This window comes from Dendropsophus ebraccatus, chromosome 4 (assembly GCF_027789765.1).
Source record: "Dendropsophus ebraccatus isolate aDenEbr1 chromosome 4, aDenEbr1.pat, whole genome shotgun sequence".
In the NCBI taxonomy this organism is placed as follows: domain Eukaryota; kingdom Metazoa; phylum Chordata; class Amphibia; order Anura; family Hylidae; genus Dendropsophus; species Dendropsophus ebraccatus.
This window is the reverse complement of record NC_091457.1, coordinates 15,440,208-15,452,096: the sequence shown is the minus strand read 5'-3', so window position 1 is coordinate 15,452,096 and position 11,889 is coordinate 15,440,208. Positions and strand designations below refer to the sequence as shown.

Sequence of the window (11,889 nt, the reverse complement as noted above, 5' to 3'; positions counted from 1 at the left end):
CTTATTCACGGAACGCGCTATGGCCGGAAACTTACGTAGTGTGAACATAGCCTAAGGGTGAGTTTACCCTGAGAGATTTATCTGACAGATTTTGGAAGCCAAAGCCAGGAATGGATTTGAAAAGAGGATAGATCCCAGTCTTTCCTTTATGGCCTGATCCCTGTTTATAGTCTGTTCCTGGCTTTGGCTTCAAAGATCTGTCAGATAAATCTCAGCTCACTGACAGCTGCTGGCCTCCTGCAGCTCTTGTACCTGCCATGTCACGTCCTGGCTGAGAAGTGCCCGCTCAGCCAATCAGTGACTGGGGTGGGATGCTGATGGTGGGTACATCCTGCTGAGAAGTGGTGATGCAGGAAGCCAGTTCTGCCAACCCATATAACTCCTACCACTTGTGGATCTGCAGTTAGGGTATGTTCACACTGAGGAAGTACAGCGGAATTCTGCCGTGCCCAGTGTCCCGCTGTCTTTGAATGAGAGGGCGCGTGCTCCTCCACAGCTGCTGCTCTCCGCTCAAAGAAGTCACGTGTCACATGTCTCTAAGTGGAGAGCGGCGGCTGCGGAAGAGCATGTGCCCTCTCATTAACTGACAGTGGGACACTGAGCCGTACTTACTCAGTGTGAACATACCCTTATAGTAGATTATCAAAGACTATGGGATTGCCAGTCAGCGCCACCCCCCCCTTCCCATACACATTAGATCATGGACCGACCAAACGTCAGATTCAAAAATGTATAACTATCCTTAGTTTGGCCCCATTCTAGAACCACAAATACCAATCATCCATTGTTCTAGAACAGGGTTGGCCCCACTGGTGTCTTTCATCCGGCTCCTAACCCGGAGACTAAAAGGGTGCGCATAATATCTGCCATCTATTGCAGAATCAATCCCCTTCCCCAACTAGACCCTCTTCATGGGCCGAGGACAAGTGGTGACTCCTTCACGAAGCTTAGGGCAACCCATTTGTGTGCAGGTTGCATGGCAACCGATACTGAGACTGGCACAGGAAGAGGTAGTTACAGTAAAGTGGCTTCTGATTGGCTGCTCGCATGTCACTTCCTGTTAGAGGGGCAGAGAGAGAGAGAGTATCGGACCTTAAGTCAGACAGATGGATGTACAGGGTGGTCCAAAAGCAGGTGGACATGTCTAATAGGGTTGTGAATTCGGGGGAGATTTATCAAACATGGTGTAAAGTGAAACTGGCTTAGTTGCCCCTAGCAACCAATCAGATTCCATTTTATTCTGCATAGGCTCTTTGGAAAATGAAAGGTGGAATCTGATTGGTTGCTAGGGGCAACTGAGCCAGTCTTACTTTACATTATGTTTTATAAATCTCCCCCTTCATAACCCGATTACACATACTTTTGGACCACCCTGTATATATATATATATATATATATATATATATATATATATATATATATATATATATTTATTTTTTATTATTATTTTATTTTTTATTTTTATTTTTTTTAATATTCAGTATTATGAGTATTATGGAAATTCAGCCCTGAGGTGACAATTACGATTACTTTTGTGGGCGTGGCCATGATAATAAGGGATGGGGCTTAAGAAAGCTTACCGCACCACCTCCTAGCTTGGTGGTGTAACATGACAATAATGGCGCCCAGCTGTCATCTCCAACTGTCCATAGGCCTACGGCTGGCTTACACGCTACTATGAACGCTCTGGACTCCGCATGTCAACTGCGACACGTGTGTTGTGCTAACAATCGTATATTTATATTGTTGAAAACCTGTTGTTTATAAAACACGGAAATGATGTCACTATTAATCAATTATATTGAGGACAGATGACGGAAGACCTTGCTCAGATGAAGACAACTCCCATAGCTTTGTTTGGAGGCAGGAGTGGAGCCAATTGCCCATAGGCCCTAAAGAATTGAGTGACCTGAAAACTGGGACAGAAGATCACGAGGTTGTAGTAATGGAGACTCCTGGGTGTTGTATACACAAACTAATAGGGTGCTCCTAGCCTTAAGGACACCTGTGTGTTATTGATTTTTTACATAATGGCTCCATAACGTACAAGTATATCATTAAGATCCACAGCAGGAGCCGGCCTCCTGCTCTAACAGACGGGATCAGAGAAACCTCAGATCCCGGCGGTCATTTAAAGGGGTACTCTAGAGAAGATTTCTTTCAAACCAACTGGTGTCAAAAAGTGTCAGAGATTTGTAATTTACTTCTAGTAAAAAAAATTCTCCAGCCATCCAGTACTTATCAGCTGATGTATGTCCTGCAGGAAGTGGTGTATTCTTTCCAGTCTGACACACCGCTGTCAGGATCGGTCCAGAGCAGAAGAGATTTCCTACAGATCTGGACAGTTCCTGACATGGACAGAGGTGGCAGCAGAGAGCAGTGTGTCAGACTGGAAAGAATACACCACTTCCTGCAGGACATACAGCAGCTGATAAGTACTGGAAGACTGAAGATTTTTAAATAGAAGTAAATTACAAATCTATATAACTTTCCGCTGGAGTACCCCTTTAAGGCTGATACTGGCATAGTCCATTAGTAGTTACCCAAACTTTTATGTACTATACCGTCTGTGGGCGATATAGTAAGTATAGGGCTGTAGTTTTGCCTGGAAGATTGTGTGTGTGTGTGTGTGTGTGTGGGGGGGGGGGGCAGTATATACTGGCATTAGTGGTCCGTAATTGTGATGGAGCTGTAATATCTGTCGTTATTATGGGATCCTGTCATCTCCTGGCACAAACACGGATCTAGTCAACTACAGAGGCATGAAAAGCGAGATAAAAATCATCACATAATCATGAATACTGTAAAGTTTGTGAGGAGGAGGAGGAGCAGCCGCCACCGCCGCGATACAACCAGGGTCGGGAACATAGCAGTAGAGTCTCTCTCTTCGAGGGGGGATCCTGAACTCTTGACCCACCTAGGACTTCAGGGCACAAGCTATTTCCAGTGCGGTGCCAGGTGTACGCTGGGAAATGACAACGTGAAGCGACTTACATCTCCTGCGGAATTTGTGTCATTCCAGCGTCCAGAATAGACGACTACAAGATGGATTGTTTGCCTCCGGGGTCCTGAAGACAAAAATGTAAGTAAGAGGCAAACCGCGAACGTGAAAAGTGTAGGGATCCGTAGGACGGTGCGGTCGACATTCTTCTGATTTCTAAGCAGTTTGCGGAAAATGTACTGAATTTTTTTTTTTTTTTGCATGTATTGGTGTTAGAGATGCAGATTTCGCATTAAAATCCGAATCACACGGTTTTAATAGGAACTCCGCTACCGTCTGCTCACATTAACAGATGCGGATTCTAAGTCTACATGAAGAACCCAACTGGCACAATTTTATTTGGAATTATCCGTGTTGTCGGACACAACCACGTAATGACTTCTTTTGGCCGTTTTTTTTTTGGGGGCGGACGGACGTCATTTCGCAGCCAGATAACGACCTTTTTATAATGGCGGCCGCAAATAATAAGCATGGACATTATTTGCAGCCATCATTTTTTCCAGTTTGTGAACATAGCCTAAGGGAATGTTCACACTAAGGAATAGGCGAGGAATTAAAAAGGAAATTTTTCAGATTTTCAAATTTATTTATTTTTGTTTAAATCTTTTTGATTTAAAGGGGAACTATCAAAACCTAACCTGCACAGGGCACAGGACACTGAGGATAAAGGTATTTCTCTTACCTTCATACTCAGTGCCGATCCCTTGCTGTATCCTGTAAGCCGTGAGCACTGGGGGCGTGGCTACCTCTCCTCCAAGCACTGATCCGGCCCACCCCCTCCATTGATAATCATTAGGGGGCGGATCAGTACTTGGAGGGGTGGTAGCCACGCCCCCAGTGCTCCTAACTGCTTACAGGACACAACTAACCACAAGGGAACAGCACTGAGGATGAAGGTAAGAGACATGCCTTCCTCCTCAGCGCTCTGTGCCCACTTGGGAGCAATCAGCAGGTTAGATTAGTCTAACCTGCTGATAGTTCCCCTTTAATTTACATTACCATATATGAATCTGTAGTAAATTCAAAGGGAACAAAAAATCTGCAAACAAGGTATGCCGCAAATTTAAAAGTTTAAAATAAATAAATAATAATATTTCAACCCAGTCCTCTGGTGCAGCTTCTCCGCTCCTCCTGCCAGTTCCTGTTTATGATCTTCTACCCTGGCGGCGGCATAGTTCAGATGTTTAAATTTCTGCCGTTACATTTGAATACTTTTGAATTTCTAAAGTTAAAGGGGAACTCCAGGAAAAATGAACTTTGCCCCTATCCACAGGAGATTGCAGGGGGTCCGAGCTCTGTACCTCCTACCGATCTCCGTATCGGGCCCTGGCTTCTGTATTATGAATAAAGCAGCGGGTACGGCACGTGACCCGCGGCTCTATTTATTCCTATGGAGCCAATGGAAAGAGCCGAATGTGCCGGAAGAGAGTTCGTCTCTTTCCATTGGCTCCATAGGAATGAATAGAGCCGCGGGTCACGTGCCGTACCCGCAGCTTTATTCATAATACAGAAGCCAGGGCCCGATACGGATATTGGCGCAGGGGGATAGAGGTCGGATCCTCCGTGATCTCCGGCTCCTGTGGATAGGGAGAAAAGTTGATTTTCCTGGAATACCCCTTTAAATTAGGTGATCGAATTTGCCCAAAAATTTGCACAATTTCTCTTTCTACGGATTTACAACTGATCTATTATTCTGCAGCGTGTGAACGGGCGCCAGAACCTCCTGCTTCTCCTCCAAGTTTTAATATAAATGTTATTTCCTCTCCATTGACAGGATGGCGAGGGCCGAGGGCACACGGGGGGGCATCCCTGCATTCTTGAACACCAGGGTCATGAATAAAACATGGCAGCCATGTGAGCTACACAGATAATACAAGCATCGCCCATGCATCATTCATGGCGACTCGGTCTAAGTTTCCTGCCCCCCACCCCCCACGGCCCAATCTGGTGCCCTCCCTGCCCCCCCAGGTCCTGACCCCAAATAAGATTCCAATTATAGTAAGAGCAGGGCACATCCCCAGATGTAAACTTCCTGAGATAGCTACAAAGCGAGCAGATGAGAGGGAGTTAATAGTCACAGACAGAGGGGGTGGAGAGATGTGTGTGCAATGGGTGGAGAAGAAGAAGAAGAGATCACACAGGCACTGGAGCTGGGGCTTCACTAAAGTGTGAAATTCCTGCAGGGAGGCTGAGGAGAAGAAGCGCAGACCCCCCTGGCATTGCAGAGAGTCAGGGGGTCCATGTGCATCTGCCCAGGGTGGGGGCAGGAGGCTGTGGGTGAGTACTCCAGCATCTTATACTATGCAATGCTGTCTTGTTATGGGATAGGATGTGTAGTGTAGCGGAGTTTGTTAGTTGTAGCAGAGCTGAGTTGGTTAGTCGTAGCAGAGCTGAGTTTGTTCGCTGTAGCAGAGCTGAGTTGGTTAGTCGTAGCTGAGGTAGCAGATCTGAGTTTATTCGCTGTAGCTGAGGTAGCAGAGCTGAGTTTGTTCGCTGTAGCTGAGGTAGCAGAGCTGAGTTTGTTAGTTGTAGCAGAGCTGAGTTTGTTCGCTGTAGCAGAGCTGAGTTGGTTAGTCGTAGCTGAGGTAGCAGAGCTGAGTTTATTTGCTGTAGCTGAGGTAGCAGAGCTGAGTTTGTTCGCTGTAGCTGAGGTAGCAGAGCTGAGTTTGTTAGTTGTAGCAGAGCTGAGTTGGTTAGTCGTAGCTGAGGTAGCAGAGCTGAGTTTGTTCGCTGTAGCAGAGCTGAGTTTGTTCGCTGTAGCTGAGGTAGCAGAGCTGAGTTTGTTAGTCGTTGCTGAGGTAGCGGAGTTTGTTATATGGAGTGGATCTGTAAGGGCCCTATTCCACTGGATGATTATCGTTCGCATAATCGTTACCGATTAACGATCTCAAACGACCGCTATTGCGAAAGACCTGAAAACGTTCACTTATTTCCATGGAACGATAATTGTTACTTATGATCGTATTTGCGATAGTTTTTTCTTCGCTGTTGCGTTCGTATCTACTGCGAACGACCGAACGACGTCTTACTCAATGCGAACGATTTGCGAACGTTTTGCGAACGAGCAACGATAAAAATAGGTCCAGGTCTTATAAAGCGATCAACGATTTCTCGTTCGGTCGTTAATCGTTAACTGCATTTCAACCGAACGATTATCGTTTAGATTCGAACGATTTAACGATAATCTGAACGATAATCGTCCGGTGGAATAGGGCCCTAAGTGTCACGACAGTAGGGTTCAGCGTAAAACTTCTCGTGATGTTACGTGCACAGGTAATACTACACTCATCTGTGCGCTGCTTATACTGTATGCATGTTTAGGGGCTGGTGATGCTTTTATCTCATAGTTGTATTATCCTATATTGTAGAAGCTAAAATGAGGTAAGTGCACTATAAGCAATTCCCTGCTTATAGTGTTTGACTATCTATGGCTCTCCAGCTGTTGTGGAACTACAACTCCCAGCACGCCTGGGATGTCCAACATACCACCGGTTGCTGACTGCTGTCCTAGAGATAGATAGTAAGCACACAAGCACGCAGCTTATGGTAGCCTGTATTCTGCGGATAGTTGCTGTTACATTGGGCTGACCTCACACTATTTCCCATCTGTGATGTAAAGTAGTCATGGATGCCACCCTTCCTATGTGAAAGGCAAGTATATCGTACATTTTACGTACGGTTGTACGCTTTCCGACGGAATAGGGCGAAAATCTGTACAATATCATCCAGCAAGTCCCAATAAAAACCGAACTGACCCTATAGATATGTCCATGGTATATGCCATAACATGCATCTAACGTGCACAGTGCCCCCCACCACCACCATTGGATTCGCAATGCCAATCTGCGCCAAATTGTAAAAAAAATTCTGATGCCAATTTTCCAATATTTTCCAATGATGCAAAAAAATCTTTAAAAAAAAATTTGCAGGAAGATTTGCAAATAAATTTGAAAAAAACCCCATTTAGGGTGCGTTCACACCTACAGGATCTGCAGCAGATCTGCAGCAGATTTGATCAGTTATTTAAATAAAATCTGCTGCAGAAAATCAGCTGCAGATCCTGTAGGTGTGAACGCACCATTATAAAATAAAGAAGAGAAAATGTGGAAATCTGCAGATTTTGATGCAGATTTAGATTTTTGAATTATGCAAAAAAAAAAAAAAAAAAAAAAAGGAACAGAAAATTTGGAAATTGACAGATTTGGGTTTTGTTGTGAATTTACCGCTCATCTATCGTAGAACTTTGAATGCAGAATTTGAATTTTCAGGGTGCGTACCCTCAATGGGGGAAAATCTGCATGAAATTTTCTACCTAACAGAAATTCTCAATATAACAGTGCCAGCTACTACTGTGCCCCCGTAATAGTGCCCCCCCTTATGGGCATGTTCACACAGGAGTGACAGGCTGCAGACTTTTTTTCCCCTTATACTCCACTATACTAGTAATATGGCTCCTGTATATATCATTGACGGCAATGCTGCGCCTCCATGCTGACGGTTTCCAGGGTGGACGATGTTGCATTTTTCTTGTTTTTTGCTTGTTTGTTATACCAGACGTGTGTGTAACCTGGCTGCTGTGTGTTTTATAGGTATTACAAGTGTTTACCGGATAAAAAGGACTTTGTGGATGAGTCATTTCACACGGGAACTTATGAAAGAGGAACCGCAGGACAATGAAAACAAACGATTAGCGGCTGCCACAAAGACTTTATAACCCATGCCGACTACCTGGGCTCTGGTGTATAGAGGTGAATGAGATGCATTGTGTAGTCGTGTTCTTAAAGAGACCTTACACCTATAAAAAGGCAAAGGGAGCTTCTGCCCTCCAGCTGTTGCAAAACTACAACTCCCATCATGCCTGGACAGCCAAAGGCTGTCCAGGCATGATGGGAATTGTAGTTTTACCATAGGGCTGCAGGTTCCTCATTGCTGTAGTAAACCGAGGTGGCAGGTAGACTATGTTATATACAGGAGATAGTTATGGACTACCAGGGTTGTCGGAGCAGTCTCTCTTCTGGTGGACATCTGTTTCGGACTGCTGAAGTAGAAAATATGTATGACATGTATAGCATGTATAGGAGATTACAGTGCAGTATAGCAGATTACAGTGCAGTACAGGAGATTACAGTGCAGTACAGGAGATTACGGTGCAATACAGCAGATTACAGTGCAGTATGGTAGATTACAGTGCAGTATGGTAGATTACAGTGCAATACAGCAGATTACAGTGCAGTATAGTAGATTACAGTTCAGTACAGGAGATTACAGTGCAGTAAGGTAGATTACAGTGCAAAACAGCAGATTACAGTGCAGTATGGTAGATTACAGTGCAAAACAGCAGATTACAGTGCAGTATGGTAGATTACAGTGCAAAACAGCAGATTACAGTGCAGTATGGTAGATTACAGTTCAGTACAGGAGATTACAGTGCAGTATGGTAGATTACAGTGCAGTATGGTAGATTACAGTGCAAAACAGCAGATTACAGTGCAGTATGGTAGATTACAGTTCAGTACAGGAGATTACAGTGCAGTATGGTAGATTACAGTGCAAAACAGCAGATTACAGTACAGTACAGTAGATTACAGTGCAGTATGGCAGATTACAATGCAGTACAGCATATTACAGTGCAATACGGCTCTGGGGCGGTAGCAGGACTGGCTCTGGCGCGGTAGCAGGACTGGCTCTGGGGCGGTAGCAGGACTGGCTCTGGGGCGGTAGCAGGACTGGCTCTGGGGCGGTAGCAGGACTGGCTCTGGGGCGGTAGCAAGACTCACATTGGCGCGGTTGCAGGACTGGCTCTGGGGCTGGCTGTGTTATGTCTGTCCTGTGGCTGGTATTGTATATGTTATGAAGCCCTGTGCCGGTCACTATTATGGGTGCGCTGTGGCTGACAGTGTTATATGTCGGTGTTATGGAGGCACTGTGTCAGGCACTGTTATATGTCGGTGTTATGGGCACACTGTGGCTGGCAGTGTTATATGTCGGTATTATAGGCGCACTGTGTCAGGCACTGTTATATGTCGGTATTATAGGCGCACTGTGTCAGGCACTGTTATATGTCGGTGTAATGGGCACACTGTGTCAGGCACTGTTATATGTCGGTATTATAGGCGCACTGTGTCAGGCACTGTTATATGTCGGTATTATAGGCGCACTGTCAGGCACAGTTATATGTCGGTATTATAGGTGCGCTGTGGCTGGCAGTGTTATATGTCGGTGTTATGGGCATACTGTGGCAGGCAGTGTTATGGCGGCATCGTGGCTGGCCGGGATGGTATTATAACAGATGGTTTATTGGGCAGTATGTGTTCAGTCTTGTGTGTAGTGTTATATATACATTCCTTCTAAACCCTATAAACTGCCCTATAATACTATCACGTTGTATTGTGCTGTAGTCAGGCGGGTTTTATGTTACATTTGTGGGATTGTTATGTTGGAGTGAACATAAATGACATGAATGACAGTCTGGGGATAGACTGGGGATAGACTGTCATTCATGGTACGACAGGCCGGAAGCCTGAAACCATTGTCACATGTACCATGAAATACCAAGACCCCCGCCTGTGCTGTTATGTATAGAGAGTATTATAAGCGTATAATTTGTGGCAATACCATACATATTTCTGACATGTTAGAGCAGTGGAGTGTGACCATATGGGCCGATGTGACAGGAAAACGTATTTTTTACATGTTGGGGCCTGTTCATATTATGTTTGGGTCGTATATACGGGGAATAGGTAAAATACCTGTGAAAAGGTGTGCCGACATATACCGCAGTGTGCACCTAGCAGGTTCACAGAGTTTAAGGAAGTTATCAGCGCCACCCCTGTCCTCAGGTTGTGTGTGGTATTACAACTTAGCTCCATTTCGTTCAGTGAAACCAGGACAAACTAGGACATACAGCAGCTGATAAGTACTGGAAGACTTGAGATTTTTAAATAGAAGTAAATTACAAATCTATATAACTTTCTAGCACCAGTTCATTTGAAAGAAAAAGATTTTCGCTGGATAACCCCTTTAAGAATATTGCTCTGACCCGGATATCTCTGCTCACCATACATTGGCTTCAAAGCGGCTACTGTGCAGCTGCCACAGCTGAAGGGTAATGCTGAACAGACCGGGCTCTTCACATGTAGAATCATAAGACTGGGAGAAGCTTCCGAGCGCGCACTGGATCAGGACTTCTCCCCTGCATGTCTATGGCCATAACAGTGCGGTGTGTCCTGCATCTGGCAGCCATGGACTGCGACTGGGGCAGGGGTACTCCGGCTAAAATCTGTTTCTTTCAAATCAACTGGTATCAGAAAGTTATTTAGATTTCTAGTTTACTTCTATTTAAAAACCTCAAGTCTACCAGTACTTATCAGCTGCTGTACGTCCAGCAGGAAGTGATGTATTCTTTCCAGCCTGACACAGTGCTCTCTGCTGCCTCCTCAGTCCATGTCAGGAACTGTCCAGAGCAATAGGAAAACCTCTCCTGCTCTGGACAGTTCCTGACATGGACAGAGGTGGCAGCAGAGAGCACTGTGTCAGGCTGGAAAGAATACACCACTTCCTGTAGAACATACAGCAGCTGATACATACTGGAGGACTGGAAATTATTAAGTAGAAGAAAATTACAAATGTGGAGTAAGAGCTGTGTATGGCTACACGTGACTCCGGCGTAGTTCATACTCCTGTATAAAATATCAGAGATCGCAGACTATTCATAGCCACCTGTCTGGGTGTGTGATATCATATGGAAAAACGTCCATAATACTATATACCTGGGTGTGAGGGTATATATATGAGCACATGGCGACATGCTGGGACCTCTGGTTCTCTTGGCAGGCTACTGGTTGTATTGTAATACTGGGCCGGGCTCTGTGTATTCCTTAGTAATATATAGGTCAGTGTTACAGAGGTCGCACTGGCGTCTGGCGTCCATAAGGGAAGAGGGGGAGGATGGGAAACGTTAAGGTCGCCCCAGCTCTGACCCCGACTATCAGGTTTCCTGCCCCCCCCCCCCCCCATCATGCAGGATCCTATACAGAACTTATTGGTTAATATCAGTCTAAAGTTCATGATGATGATGGACGGCACGCGGAAAGTCATTAGCAGCTGCCGCAGGAACAGAAGGAGCACAGACGTCTAAGATGTTAGAGAAATTCACTTAGTAGAGACTGGCGCTGACCCCGGAGTGACACTAGTGACATCACAGCACCCGACACGTTATAGCCCCTTATCCAGGATTACAAAAAGCACAGCTACTTTCTTGCAAAAACAGCGCCACCACTGTCCTCAGATTGTGTGTGGTATTACAGTTCAGCTCCATTCACTGCGGCCATGTGCATTGTGGCCCTCTGACGTCAGATGTTGGGGGAGGCTGGATTTCATCATTCTTTTGTTCTTGGGGAGATAATCTACTGCCAGAAGTTTCTTGCAACAGCTTTCTCCCCTTAAAGGGGAAACTCATGCATTGTTTTTCTTTGAAATCAACAGGTTTTAGAAAGTTATATAGATTTGTAATTTACTTCTAGCACTTATCAGCTGATGTATGTCCTGCAGGAAGTGGTGTTTTCTTTCCAGTCTGACACAGTGCTCTCTGCTGCCGCCTCTGTCCATGTCAGGAACTGTCCAGAGCAGGAGAGGTTTTCTATGGGGATTTACTACTGCTCTGGACAGTTCCTGACATGGACAGAGGTGGCAGCAGAGAGCACTGTGTCAGACTGGGAAGAATACACCACTTCCTGCAGGGCATACAGCAGCTGATAAGTACTGCAAGACTTGAGATTTTTAAATAGAAGTAAATTATAAATCTATATAACTTTCTGACACCTGTTGATTTGAAAGATTTTTTTTTTCTTTTGCCGAAGTTCCCCTTAAGGACACATGAACACCCAAGG

At 45.2% G+C, this 11,889-nt stretch overlaps 1 protein-coding gene across 5 annotated transcripts in view; it reads left to right on the top strand.

Annotated features, from left to right (window-relative positions):
- The first annotated feature begins 1,556 nt into the window (after window positions 1-1,556).
- Window positions 1,557-11,889, top strand: part of PRR5L (proline rich 5 like) — a 52,311-nt gene continuing 41,978 nt past the window's right edge. The window contains exons 1-3 of one of the 5 annotated variants that reach the window (XM_069968113.1): window positions 1,557-1,936; window positions 3,023-3,082; window positions 7,591-7,749. The gene's annotated coding sequence lies outside the window, so the exon portion shown is untranslated. Of the gene's footprint in view, window positions 1,937-3,004; window positions 3,083-5,124; window positions 5,279-7,590; window positions 7,750-11,889 lie in introns of those variants that run through there. The other 4 variants (XM_069968115.1, XM_069968114.1, XM_069968112.1 and 1 more) reach the window with 4 other exon arrangements.